The sequence below is a fragment of the Oryx dammah genome, unplaced genomic scaffold, assembly GCF_014754425.2.
Source record: "Oryx dammah isolate SB20612 unplaced genomic scaffold, SCBI_Odam_1.1 HiC_scaffold_2, whole genome shotgun sequence".
Taxonomy (NCBI): Eukaryota; Metazoa; Chordata; class Mammalia; order Artiodactyla; family Bovidae; genus Oryx; species Oryx dammah.
Window position 1 is genome coordinate 183,630,889 of NW_024070186.1, and position 15,169 is coordinate 183,646,057.

General features: G+C 43.4%; 2 non-coding genes across 2 annotated transcripts; both read left to right on the plus strand.

The window, feature by feature from the left end:
• Positions 1-1,519: 1,519 nt before the first annotated feature.
• On the plus strand, positions 1,520-1,592 carry TRNAR-UCG. Its single transcript has one exon. It is a non-coding gene; the product is annotated as a tRNA-Arg (tRNA).
• Positions 1,593-3,074: 1,482 nt separating this feature from the next.
• TRNAR-UCG lies at positions 3,075-3,147 on the plus strand. Its single transcript has one exon. It is a non-coding gene; the product is annotated as a tRNA-Arg (tRNA).
• The last annotated feature ends 12,022 nt before the right edge of the window (positions 3,148-15,169 follow it).

A 15,169-nucleotide genomic window follows, 5' to 3' on the forward strand; every position in this document is an offset into this window, starting at 1 on the left:
ATATCTGTTAGAATGATAGCTGCACTAAATACCTTTGACCCAGTAGTTCCATTCTAGAACTTTATCTTTTTAGATATACTCACCTGTGTGAGTGGGAAATGATAGTTATTGCTGTGCTATAAACATACCTGAACAACTTAAATGTTTATCAATTATGATTAAAATAAATTGATACATATATATAATGGACTATAAGACAGCCATAAAAAAGAATGAGAAAGCATTGATATTATGCTGACAATAGTTACAGTTCTAATAGGCAGGATTCTAAATGCTCTACATATATTAACAAATTTAATTCTCATAAAGACCTTATAAGTTAGGATTCATTCCACATTTTACAGATAAGTAATATAAGACACAGAGAGATTAAATGACCTAATCAAAATCACCATGAGTTTAGCATGAAGCTGGATATGAATCCATGCAATCTGCTCCAGAGACCACCAAATTATATTACCTATAATGTTTGTTAAGAGAAACAAACAAGCTTCAGAAAAGTATGTATAGAATGCTACAAGTTGTTGTAAAAGGGGGAAATATATGCAAAAACATATTTCTGGAACGGTGATCACCAGAAACTGGTAATTTTGATTATCTGTGGGGAGACAATAAGATGATTAGGGGACAGAGATTTTTTTCATTGTATTGTCTTTTTGATCTTTTTGTGTTGGAACTTAAAAATAAAATTTAACAGTTGAATGTAATACTTAAAACAAAAGTAAATGCCTATGGGAGTATAAATTGATGCAAACATTTTGAAAAAGAGCCTGACCTTAACTGATAAAGTCGGACATATGCAAACCCATGTGATTCCACCCAAAGACATGCCCTAGAGAAAAATCCTGCCCTTGTGCCCCAGATGATATATACAAGAATGGCTGTAAGAGGTCTGGAGAGGATTGTACAACAGTGTGAATGTACTTGACACTACTGAACTTAAAAGTACTTCAGGTTTAAAAAAGTAGTTAAGATGGTAAATTTTATGTTGTGTGTATGTGTGGTGTTTTTGGTGGGTTTTTTTTGGGCTGAGCTGAGAGGCATGTGGTATCTTAGTTCCCTGACCAGGGATCGATCCGTGCCCCCTACAATGGAAGCACACTGTCCTAACCACTGGATCGCCAAGGAATCACCTGTTATGTGTGTTTTTCCACAGTCACAAATATTAAAAAATATAGTAGATACTTATAGATTTTATAGTCCACCATTACATTTGGTTTTTATTACTACATAAGTGAAGTGAAGTTGCTCAATTGTGTCTGACACTTTACGACCCCATGGACTGTAGCCTACCAGGCTCCTCCATCCATGGGATTCTCCAGGCAAGAATACTGGAGTGGGTTGCCATTTCCTTCTCCAGGGGATCATCCCGACCCAGGGATCGAAACTGGGTCTCCCGCATTGCAGGCATACTACAGTATTAAGTCCTGGAGTGAACTGGAAGGAACCAGAATGTTAGATTTAGAATAAGCTGTCATCATGACTCTCCTAACAGGCTTAGCTAACTCATCTAATGGGTGGCTGTGTGGCCTAATGGATAAGGCATCTGACTTCGGATCAGAAGATTGCAGGTTCGAGTCCTGCCACAGTCGCAAGGGGATGAGTTGCTTTTTGAGGGCTTCCCAGGTGGCTCAAGTGGTAAAGAACCCACCAGCAATGCAGGAGCCACAGGAAATGCACGTTCGATCCCTGGGTGATCCCCTGAAGGAGGAAAGGGTAACCCACCCCAGTATTCCTGTCTGGAGAATCCCATGGTCAGAGGAGCCTGGCGGGCTACAGTCCATAGGGTCACAAAGAGTAAGACACAACTGAAGCAACTTAGCACAGCACAGCACAGCCCGTACACATATCTGCTCCCTCTGGAGTCTCTCTCCCACTCCTTCCCCTGTTGCCACCCTTCTAGGTCATCACAGAGGACTCAGCTGAATTCCCTGTGTTATACAGCAGCTCCCACTAGCTGTCTATTTAAACGTAATAGTGTATGTATGTCAACATCACTCTCTCAATTTGTTCACCCTCTCCTCCCTCACACCCAGGGACTCTTTGGGGGGAAAGTATGTATCCATATTACTTCCTGTCACTTCTCCCTGGGACCAATGTTCCCTGGGGCCAGTGCATAGAAAGTCTGGAATTTTCCTTGGCCAGTGACCAACCCCCTGGGCCAGGACAAGTTCATGTGCCTTTGTGCAGACCATTCACCTGGGTGGATCCTTATGATTGCATCATGAGCTTTCAAAAGCATCCTTTTTATCTTTTTCTTCTTTTTTCACTGAGAGATTCATTAAACTACATTTGCCATTCCAGCCAAAGACTGCAAGGTAGAAACCTGGAGGTGGAGTGGGGAGAGCAGACAGAAGAAAGAGGGATTTTAAAGAATAAGATAATCTGAGTACTGGCCCATCATTTTAAAGAAAAATAGAGGCACATAGTTGATTTACTATATGATATTAATTTCAGGTATACAGCATAGAGCTTCAAAACTTACAGATGTATTCAACTTAAAGTTATTATCAAATATTGGCTATACTTCCCCCGAGCTGTACAATACATCCTGTAGCTTACTTATTTTATACACAGAGTCAGTAGTTTGGACCTCAATTACCCCTGTCTGTTGCCCCCCACTCCCCCTACTTGTTTTTCATATGCAATAAAAGCCTTGGGGCTGGGGCTGCTTACAGTTATTTCCAGTTATAATCATTCAGAATCATAACACTCCACTTTAGGCTTCAGTGCACTTTTCATTTTATTTATTTTATTGAATTGGCCAAAGAGTTTGTTTGGATATTTCTGTACCATCTTATGGAAAAGTCCAAATGAATTCTTGGCCAACTCAATACATGCTGCCCTGCCGAGCCGCAAGCAAGATCTTGCTGCTTGAACCCATGCTGCTTTCATTGGAAGGGCAGAGTCTTAACCACTGGACCACAAGGGAATTTCCTCCATACACTTGGAAAATTTTGTTGTTGTGGGAAGATAGACATTCTGTACGTTTTCAGTACACTGAAAACACTCCAGCAGGCTCTTTCCATTACATTTTTTTCTTGTTACAAAATCACTGTCTTATCATTGTCGGTGGCCATGTGGCCTAATGGATAAGGCATCTGACTTCGGATCAGAAGATTACAGGTTCGAGTCCTGTCATGGTCGCAAGGACGGGTTGCTTTTTGAGGGCTTCCTGGGTGGCTCAAGTGGTAAAGAATCCATCTGCAATGCAGGAGCCACAGGAAATGCAGGTTTGATCCCTGGCTCAGGAAAATTTCCTGGAGGAGGAAATGGCAGCCCACTCTAGTATTCTTGCCTAGAGAATCTAGTATTCTTGCCTAGAATTCTTTGCGAGGTCGCAAAAAGTTGGAAAAGACTGAAGCGACCTAGCATGCATATCATTGTAGAAAAATCACGAATTGCAACTTAGTAAGGAGGAAAAAAGTTTTAAAAAGCACTTGAAATCCTTTCTCCCAGAAAGAGTGTTAATAACCCCTTAGTAGAGCACAGCTAAGTTTTTCTTCCCATGCTACGTGGAGGGCCACCACTTGACACTGAGCTCTAGGGGGCGCCCAGTCATTCCCTCCAGGCTATGTGGAGCAGCATACTGTGTATTTGGTGCATTACAAAAAGATGGAGGACTTCCCTAGCGGTCCAATGGTTAAGATTCTGTGCTTCCACTGCAGAGGGTGAGGGTTTGATTCCTGGTGGGGGAACTGAAATCCTGCATGCCTCTTGGCCAAAAAAAAAAAAAAATTCTTGAACTGAATGAAAATACAACGTATCAACTTAAACTTTTAATAATTATTTTATTATTTTTATTGTTATTTTACTTATTTTTATTTTTTGGCTGTACCTTGCCACATGTGGCTGTACCGTACTCCAAATTGGGAAAGGAGTACATCAAGGCTGTATATTGTCACTCTCTTATTTAACTTATATGCAGAATGGTGGTAGTTTAGTCGCTAAGTCATGTACGAGTTTTGCGACCCCATGGACTGTAGCCTGCCAGGCTCCTTTGTCATGGGATTCTCCAGGCAAGCATACTGGAGTGGGTTGCCATTTCCTTCTCCAGGGGATCTTCCCGACCTAGGAATTGAACCTGGGTCTACTGCACTACAGGCAGATTCTTTACCAGCTGTGCTATGAGGGAAGCCCTATATGCAGAATACATCATGGGAAATGCTGAGCTGGATGAAGCACAAGCTGGAATCAAGATTGCTGGGAGGAATATCAATAACCTCACATATGCAGATGACACCACCCATATGGCAGAAGGTGAAGAGGAACTAAAGAGCCTCTTGTTGAAAGTGAAAAAGGTGAGTGGAAAATTTGGCTTAAAACTCAACATTCAAAAAACAAAGATCATGGGATCCAGTCCCATCACTTCATAGCAAATAGATAGGAAAACAATGGAAAGAGTGAGAGAGTTTATTTTGGGGGGCTCCAAAATCACTGTAGATGGTGACTGTAGCCTTGAAATTAAAAGACGCTTACTCCTTGGAAGGAAAGCTATGACCAGCCTAGACAGCATATTAAAGAGCAGAGACATAACTTTGCCAACAAAGGTCCGTCTAGTCAAAGCTATTGTTTTTCCAGTAGTCACATATGGATGTGAGAGTTGGACTATAAAGAAAGCTGAGCACCGAAAAATTGATACTTTTGAATTGTAGTGTTGGAGAAAACTCTTGAGAGTCCCTTGAACTGCAAGGAGACCCAACCAGTCCATCCTAAAGGGAACTGGTCTGGAATATTCACTGGAAGGACTGATGCTGAAGCTGGAACTCCAATACTTTGGCCATCTGATGCAAAGAACTGACTCATTAAAAAAGACCCTGATGCTGGGAAAGATTGAAGGCAGGAGGAGACAGGGATGACAGGGGATGAGATCTTTGGACGGCATCACTGACTCAATGGACATGAGTTTGAGTAAGCTCTGGGAGTTGGTGATGGACAGGGAAGCCTGGCCTGCTGCAATCCATGGGATCGCAATGAGTCGGACATGACTGAACTGAACTAACAATGAGCGACTGAACTGAACTAACAAATGACTGCCTTTATCTATTGTTATCTCTGTCTCCATTAGCATGGCAACAGACTGATGACAGGGATTGCTGTTCACTGCTATATCTCTAAGAGCCAGTGCACAAAGGAGGTCTTCTATAAATACTTGTGAATGAACCTAGGGGAGTCTCAAGCATCCATTACTTGCCTGATATTTTCCTACCACTCTTTTATTTCTTACTAGAAATAAATAGGATGATCCTCTTTTTATTATTTTTTTAGTTTTTAATTCAAATTGGGGCTTCCCTGGGTTAGGATTGTGTGCCCCCACTGTAGGGGTCTTGGGTTTGATCCCTGGTCAGGGAACTAAGATCCCACATGCCACAGTTCAGTTCAGCTGCTCAGTCGTGTCTGACTCCTTATGGCTTAGCTGGTAAAGAATCCACCTGCAATGAAGACTTGGGTTTGATCCCTGGATCAGAAAGATCCCCTGCAGAAGGGAAAGGCTACCCACTCTAGTATTCTGGCCTGGAGAATAGTCCATGGGGGTCACAAAGAGTCAGATACAACTGAGCACCTTTCACTTTCTTTCAGGTTGCTCATAGCTTTCCTTCCAAGGAGCAAGCATCTTTTAATTTCAAGGCTGCAGTCACCATCCACACGTGATTCTGGAGCCCCAGAAAATAAAGTCTGTCACTGTTTCCATTGTTTCCCCATCTATTTGCCATGAAGTGATGGGACCAGATGCCATGATCTTTGTTTTCTAAATGTTGAGTTTCAAGTCAACTTTTTCACTCTTCTTTTTCACTTTCAACAAGAGGCTCTTTAGTTCCTCTTTGCCTTCTGTCATAAGGATGGTGTCATCTGCATGTCTGAGGTTATTGATATTTCTCCCAGCCATCTTGATCCCAGCTTGTGCTTCATCCAGCCTGGCATTTCGCATGATGCACTCTGCATATAAGTTAAATAAGCAGGGTGACAGTATACAGCCTTGATGTACTCTTTTCCTGATTTGGAACCAGTCTGTTGTTCCATGTCCAGTTCTATCTCTAATTTGTTAGTTAGGGATAGATATTAAGAAGAAAAAGTAAAATCTGGAGAGAGGAGGGTAAGAAGTCTGGTGTGTGAGTGTGCATTGTGTGATTGTGGCCAGGGAAGGCCTCACTGAGAAGGTAACCTTGAAGTAAAGACCTGAATGAAAAAAGGAATAAGAATGCAGACACCTTGGAGAGAGTGTTTCAGGAAGAGAGAATGGCAATTGCAGAGGCCCTGGGGCAGGAAGGAGTGCACTTGGGGAGTTTTAGGAACAAGGAGGCCTGAGTGCCTGCTGCATAGTGAGTGGGGAGAGTTTGAGGAGATGAAGTCAGACAGAAGGGCACAGGGTAGCAGGCACAGGACATAGGGTTTCATAGGTCTTTGTAGGATTGATATAACCTAACTTTTAAGCTTTTAATCTTCAGTCAAATCCCAAAGGTTCAAAACTTTTCCCATAGGCTTGAGCCCCCCTGCTCTGGCCTGACACCCAGGTCAGTGTTCTCATTGCTGGTTCCTGATTTGGACCTGATCCAGGCCATGTTCAACCCTAGTTCCCATTTCTCACCTCGCCTGAACTTGCCCCGTTGGGACATCTAACAGTGTTGTAGCCACGTGTTCCGGGAAACAAACTCACTCAGAAGGACGATGCAGATAGTGGAGTGCAGTTTATTACACCAGCGGGCCCAAGGCAGAGTCTCCTCTTAGCCAAGGACCCCAACCAGTTTTTGTGAAAACCTTATATACCGTAAATGTACTTGCTCAAACCTACCTCCCCAAATTCCTCGAAACTAATCTGGACAAGGTGAAAGAGAGATACGATCAAAGTTAACCCAAGATTCATGTGTCACAAGACTAGATATGCAGTGGATATTTATCAATGGGCCTGTGGTCATATCCCGATAAACATAATGGAATTTACCACTTTGTTCTGTTACAGAGATACTTAGCATATTCTTTTAGGCAACGGAGAGTCCAAGTACAAGTCCTGAAGCTCTTTTATCCGGGGATCTGGTTTTCCATTGGTGTGCCATTTCTATAGACACCGGGCACAAAGTTCAGAGTCCATCGGGAGGGTGACCATACGTGTAGCCTAATGTTCGCAGCCTGGTCTAAGATGGAGTCCAGCTGTTTCCTCCTTCAGCAAGAGCCCCTACCTCAGAAAATGTGAGAAATGACACCCACAGCCACATAGCTATCACACTCTTAACCACCTGCCATCATCCCAAATGGCAGGAAGTTTCATCTCTGTATTTGTGGCAAACGTGAGAAGCCCTGGTGAGTCAATGATGCTTGCCACAAGAAAAAGAGAGAAGCAAGGAGAGAATGGGAATGAAAATGGTACTCAGGGAAGAGAGGGTTCTGAGACAAAGATAGAAATCAGGAGAGCGGCTTTGAAGATGGTGAGAGAGAAAGTCATATGATCATCTAGGAGCACAGATTTCCAAACAGAGAAACCCCAGGAGCAAAGGCCCCGGGGCCAGAGCGAGCCTGATGTGAGCGGAAGAGCAGGAGGCCATTGTGAGCAGTGCCAAGTGGGTGAGAGAAGCGGTGGGTGAGACAAGAGCAGGAAGGGGTGACGTCAGAGGGGCAATGAAGAGCCTGATGTGCAGAGACCATGGGCCACTGTGAAGCCTTTGGCTTTGGCTCTGGGTGAAATAGAAGATGTTGGATGTTTAGACCAGAGGCCTGACACGACAACTCTGACTAAGCTGGGAGCAGATGGGTTTGGGAGTTAGAAGCAGGAGGACAGTGAGGAAGTTTCTATGAAAACACAGGGAAGAAGCAATGGTGGTTTGCAGCAGTGGCTGCACTGAAGATGGCGAGAGGCAGTCGGAGTCAGGACATGTTTTGAAAGCAGAACCAACAGATTTCCTGATGAGTTGGGTGCAGGATCTCCTGGGTGGAGGATCTTTGGATTTCTTTCTCCTAGTCGCAAGAGGAAGCCACAGAGTTGGTTTTGAGCAGGGGGTTGACATGGTTGCCTTTGTATTTTTGAAAGATCGCTCTGCTGTTAGGTCAAAGGTAGTCTGGAGGGGAAGCATGCAGTGGAGGGCAGCGAGGGATGGTGATAGCTTGGACTAGGAGGAAATAGGTGGAGGGTTAAGCAACACATCACAGCTCTTCCTGCTTCTAGGCCTTTGCACAGGCTGCTCCCAATCACCCAAAAAATGTCTATGGCTGACAAGTGCTATTATCATCAAGACTCAGGGAGTCCCTCCCCCAGTGATTTCCTCTGTTCTAGTATTTATCATGCTGGGTTTTCTCTGACATCTGTTAGCTTCTCACAACGGGGATCACATCTCACTAAGCTCTAAGAGCCCAAGGCCCAGCACGAGGTCTGGTGCAGACAAGGCCTTAAAGAGCATTTGTTGAATGAATAAACAAAAAGAATGTGAAGGAGGAAACAGATCAACACCGTGATATTCGGAGTTCACCAAAGCACTGTGAGCTCACCAAAGCACTGCAAATCCTTTATTATTGTTGTCGCTGTTTTCTGATTATGAAAGTAATATGTGCTTTTTATAAAAAAAAGTTACAGATATCAATCATATCATTACGATCCCCCAAACCTCATCCTCTATACTCTAGAAACAAGACATCTCTAGTATTTAGAAATAATGACACCCCACTCCAGTACTCTTGCCTGGAAAACCCCATGGACCGAGGAGCCTGGTAGGCTGTAGTCCATGGGGTTGCTAAGAGCCGGACCCGACTGAGCGACTTCACTTTCACTTTTCACTTTCATGCATTGGAGAAGGAAATGGCAACCCACTCCAGTGTTCTTGCCTGGAGAATCCCAGGGATGGCGGAGCCTGGTGGGCTGCTGTTTATGGGGTCGCACAGAGTCGGACACGACTGAAGCGACTTAGCAGCAGTAGCAGCAGCATGAAGAGTTCAGGAAACATTCTCCCCCCATTTGTATATAGATACACTAAAAAACAAAATGTCTAAGAGGCAGAGAGATGGGAGAGAGAGAAGCTGAGAAAGACAGACTTCCTGCCTAGCAGACAAACAGATGTGACACACACTGTTTTGCAACTTGTTTTTTTCTACTCGCATTATCACGACAATCTTTCTACGCTAAAAATTTACCATTTTTTAGTAAAAGGCTGAACAATATTCTATAAAATGAATTTGTTTAAGCGATATAAGCAAATTCTTATTCATATTGGCTATTTAACTTATTTTCTACCTTTTTTTTAATGTAAAGATTTCTTTGGATATCTTTGTTGTATTTATTTTGAGACATCACCTTTTTTTTTCTGGGCTGGGCCTTGTCTTCATAGCGGCCTGAGGGCATTTCTCTACTTGCAGCTCTTGGGTTTAATTGCCTCATGCCATGCCATGGAAATCTTAGTTTCCCCACCAGGCAGCAAACCCAAGTCCCCTGCATTGACCACCAGGGAAGTCCCTTGAGACACCAGATTTTAGAAGCAGAGTTGAAACATGTGTTCCTCCTGCAGTGGTTTTAAGACTTGGGTCTTGGTCTTATGTCACTATTAGATATAGTCTAATATCTAATAGTATAATTAGATCACATAGTGATCACACACACGATGGTGTGATCACTCACCTAGAGCCAGACATCCTGGAATGTGAAGTCAAGTGGGCCTTAGAAAGCATCACTACGAACAAAGCTAGTGGAGGTGATGGAATCCCAGTTGAGCTATTTCAAATCCTGAAAGGTGATGCTGTGAAAGTGCTGCACTCATTATGCCAACAAATTTAGAAAACTCAGCAGTGGCCATAGGCCTGGAAAAGGTCAGTTTTCATTCCAATCCCAAAGAAAGGCAATGCCAAAAAATGTTCAAACTACCACACAATTGCACTCATTTCACATGCTAGCAAAATAATGCTCAAAATTCTCCAAGCCAGACTTCAAGAGTATGTGAACTGTGAACTTCCAGATGTTCACGCTGGATTTAGAAAAGGCAGAGGAACCAGAGATCAAATTAACATATGTTGGATCATCGAAAAAGCAAGAGAGTTCCAGAAAAACATCTATTTCTGCTTTATTGACATGCCAAAGCCTTTGACTGTGTGGATCACAATAAAATGTGGAAAATTTTGAAAGAGATAGGAATACTAGACCACCTGACCTGTCTCTTGAGAAACCTATATGCAGGTGAGGGAGCAACAGTTAGAACTGGACCTGGAACAACAGACTGGTTCCAAATGGGAATAGGTATACGTCAAGGCTGTATATTGTCACCCTGCTTATTTAACTTATATGCAGGGTACATCATGAAAAACGCTGGGCTAGATGAAGCACAAGCTGGAATCAAGATTGCCAGGAGAAATATCAATAATCTCAGATACACAGATGACACCACCCTTATGCCAGAAGTGAAGAGGAACTAAAAAGCTTCTTGATGAAAGTGAAAGAGGAGAGTGAAAAAGTTGACTTAAAACTCAACATTCAGAAAACTAAGATCATGGCATCTGGTCCCATCACTTCATGGCAAATAGATGGGGAAACAATGTCAGACTTAATTTTGGGGGGCTCCAAAATCACTGCAGATGGTGATTGCAGCCATGAAATTAAAAGATGCTTACTCCTTGGAAGAAAAGTTATGACCAACCTAGATAGTATATTCAAAAGCAGAGACATTACTTTGCCAACAAAGGTCCGTCTAGTCAAGGCTATGGTTTTTCCAGTGGTCATGTGTGGATGTGAGAGTTGGACTATAAAGAAAGCTGAGCACCAAAGAATTGATGCTTTTGAACTGTGGTGTTGGAGAAGACTCTTGAGAGTCCCTTGGACTGCGAGGAGATCCAACCAGTCCATCCTAAAGGAGATCAGTCCTGGGTGTTCATTGGAAGGACTGATGTTGAAGCTGAAACTCCAATACTTTGGCCACCTCATGCAAAAAGTTGACTCACTGGAAAAGACCCTGATGCTAGGAGGGATTAGGGGCAGGAGGAGAAGGGGATGACAGAGGATGAGATGCCTGGATAGCAACACTGACTTGATGGACATGAGTTTGTATAAACTCCGGGAGCTGGTGATGTACAGGGAGGCCTGGCGTGCTCTGATTCGTGGGGTTGCAAAGAGTCGGGCACGACTGAGCGACTGAACTGAACTGAACTGAGGATTTTCAGCCAGAAAGAGACTAAGGGCTGATATGAGCCGTGCTCACATTTCTCAAGAGGCTTCTGGGTGGGAAAATGAATAGAGTAGTTCCAAGCATTTTCCCCAGGCTTGCCCAGTGGATCAGTGGTAAAGAATCCACCTGCCAGTCAGGAACCCCACCCAGAAGATATGGTTCAATCCCTGGGTCAGGAAGATCCCCTGGAGGAAAGTGATAGCTTATGGTGAAAGGTCAGATTCCTGATCTCCAAAGAAGAAGATTTATGAGGACTTGATCACTCAAGAGCTTTTGTATAGCAGAGTTCTATTAAAGTATAAAAAGAGACAGAGAAAGCGTCTGACACAGACGTCAGAAGGAGGATTGAGCGTGCCCCCCTCGCTAGTGTTAGCAAGGGAGTTATATACTTTTTTAATTGGTTATTACAATAAATCAAAAGAATGGCTCAAGGTTGTAAAGATCTGACTAGACCCACTCCCACAATTTACATTTTAAGATAACAAGATAAGTCAGAAGGTTTTCAGAAAGGAGAAACTGTCCTCAAGTGGGATATATTGTTATTATGTAATCCTTAGTACAGAGTTTAAACTTATTTGTTTGTTGTGTAATGATCAGTTCTGGGCTTAAAGAAAAAAATGTCTCATGTGACTAAGACTAAGGAATGTAGGGGAAAAAATGTTTGTCCTTTTCTCCTTGAGAATTCCAGACCCCTATCTCTGCTTCGAGAGCCCCAGACCCCTTTCTCCTCCCCGGGAACCCCGGACTTCTTATCAACCTACCTAGGAATTGACTCTCATTCCCCCCTTTTCTTTTAGGAGAATTATGTTGCCAAGGGAAAGGGGTGTCATTTTCATTCCCTAACTACTTCCTGCTGTTGAGGGGCATGGTCCCTAAATTGTTGAGGCAACATATTCCTGTAAGGCTCATATTGAGGGTCTCTGATCCAGGGGCTCCAAATAATATTTGGAAGAGGTTGTGGCACTCGTAGGAGCCTGGACAACCATTTGTAACTTAAAAGCTTTCAAATGGTTAGAAACAAATCCAGTTATACAGTTACAGATGCAGGGAGCAACTAGTAAAAACAGAACAATTAGAATTATTACGATTAAGATAGTTTTCCAACATGGGGAGCTAGTTAACATTTCCCAAAGTGAGGTGACTGAGGCTTTAGGAGAATCCATAGCCTGAATCATCTTGTTCATGTGTTTAGTAAAGTGAGTAACATTAGTACTCATACTGGGTATGAAAAATGGCGCAAGTTTCTCCTTGTGCAGCCGTTAGAATATCTAAGGCCAATCTGTTTTGTAAAACCGCCTTTCTAATTTGTATTTGTTCATCACTAAGTGCTGAAAGTCAGAGCGTCCACTTACAGCATAGCATCTTATCTGTAGTTCCCAGAGAGGGAACGAACATTGCAGCCAGATAATCATACCAGTGAAATACATATCTTGCCCAATGAGTTTTAACATGTGGCAGATTAGTAAGGCTTCTCTGTAAGCTCTGAAAATATGAAGCCAAGAGTAAAAGCTAGACCTAGGGTGCATCTCCCTATCCACCCAGGGGGAAGCCAGCGCATAGGTAAGAGCTACATATCCAGTAGACCCTGTCTGGAGCAAGCCAGCATGCCTGAGGGATCCAGTCCCAATTAGTGCCTGGCCAGGCAAAAGGAGGACCTGAACTGGGATTGGAAAACACAGGAACACAGGAATGATTACATTGCATATTTCTTGAGGCAAAAATCCCAATTGTTTCTAATCATTATAATTAAGTTGTCGGCTAACTTCTGGGAGTGGCTCTATTTGTTTCCAGCATATAGGAGTATTAGCTGGGAGGCATCCCTCTTTAGGAGTTAGCCATATGACCTCATCCCATATTTGATAAACATCAGGTAGAAAACCACCAGATCTAGACCCATTTACCTTCTTTTGTGCAGCAAAATAGTCATTAAACCAAGTTGAAACATAATCAAAATTAAAAGTTACATTATGCCCATAGTTACATCCATCTTAGGATTGTTGCTGCTGCTGCTGCTGCTAAGTCACTTCAGTCGTGTCCGACTCTGTGCGACCCCATAGACGGCAGCCCACCAGGCTCCCCCATCCCTGGGATACTCCAGGCAAGAATACTGGGGTGGGTTGCCATTTCTTTCTCCAATGCATGAAAGTGAAAAGTCAAAGTGAAGTCACTCCGACTGAGCGACCCCATGGACTGCAGCCTACCAGGCTCCTCTGTCCATGGGATTTTCCAGGCAAGAGTACTGGAGTGGGGTGCCATTGCCTTCTCTGTCTTAGAATTGTTAGATGTCATCAAATCAAGAAGAGGAGTCACATATGATTGTTGTTGGAGAAAGGTATTCTCAGAACTGAAGAAAGTCCTTTCCTTGAAGTGGAGAAACACCATGGGAAGTCTTTAATTGAAGAGGGAAGTGCTCCGCAGACCCAGCAATTATGTGGCGTAAGAATGAGCCCAGGACAGGAAGGCGTTGTCTTGAGGGTCAAATGGCAGACTCAGGACTTTTGGAGTCAACGGAAGCAAGCCCGCATAGATTCTCAGGCCCATCTCGGTTCCTGGCTCAAATACCGTCTTGTTTGATTCAAAGGCTGGGTCACGAGTTCTTTTGAAAAGCTAAAAGCTGAGTCACATAGTTAATTTTAAGGCTTCAGGATCTATGACAATATCTCTTCACAAAAACAGTCTGTCATAGAGACAGCCCCTTCTTTGGATGGGGAGGGCAGTTCAAGACCTCATTAAAGCTATGGGTAACCAGCTGTCTTGTGTTTCCTGAGTTACTTTACACGGGTGTCTTTTAATAATGTCACTATCCTTTTCAACTTTTTCTGAAGATTGGGGTCTTCAGGAACAGCGTAAGTGATAATTCTATTCCTATAGCTTTTGACACCCCTTGAGTTATAGCAGCTTTGAAGGTGGAGCATTGTTGCTCTGAACTTCAGAGTTTAAGATCCCACTTACATCATGAGAAGTCAGTACAGTAAGATTTTGCCCATTAGTCAACTTACAAGCTTTAGGCATTAGTAAAACAATAGTAACAATCACCCTTAAACAATGTGGCTGTAGCCTTTATTTTCAGTAACAAACAAACTAAACTCTGATCCTGTGGGCAAACTCAAAGTTGAAGCCTGCAAGAGAGCAATTTGAAGAGTCTTAAAAGCCTTTTGCGTAACTAGAGACCAAACCAGCTTGTCAGTTTGGGCCTGCTGAGTCTCAGTTATAAGTTTATATAAAGGCCAGGCAAGTTCCCCATAACCTGGAATCCAAATTTGGCAGTAGCCTGAAATGCCCAAGAATCCTTTCAACTGTCTTAAAGTCATAGGTAGAGGATGATCTAACATAGGTTTAACTCTAGAAAGCATCCTTCAAATCAATGATCGAAAAATATTTGGCTTGTCCAGACAGCCCCATTATGGCAGTGGATCATGAAGAAAGCAGACCAGGAGCTTTACTGAGCAGAAAGTGGCCCCAGTGTCCAAAAGAAAAGACTGATTGGCCCTCCACAGCTATTAATACCCGGGCTTCCTCAGGTGTTCCTAGGACAAGAGCTTGTGTGGGGATCCCCGGGCACTTCTGGTCCGATTGTCTTGAGAGTCTGACCCCTGGGGCCTACACCTCAGAGGGCAATCTCTTCTCCAGTAAGGTCATTTGCAGACAGGACAGGGAGCTGGGGCAGCTTAGCTGCCTGAGGGCAATCTCACTTGAGATACCCCTCCTTTCCACAATGATAGTAAGTCCATCCCTTTTCACCTGGGTTCCTCTGGGCGTTTTTCCTGAGGCTGTTTCAGAGCAAATCTAACAGCTTGGGGCTTCAGTCTTTTGCCTGCTTCTCTTTTTCCTTCTGTTTTCCTCCTTCTGCACTTTGAAGATTGACATTAGTAAACTTGTGGAGAGCCTCCTGTAGTCTGTACTAAGAGTTTACCAGGACTTGCCGTCTCTCCTGTTCTGTGTCAGCAAACAGCATATAAAGTTTTAGCATGTGCTCACTTGAGTCCTTTAAGAATACACCCGACAAAGTGACTCTATTATAGGAATTGCTTGGCTCCTAG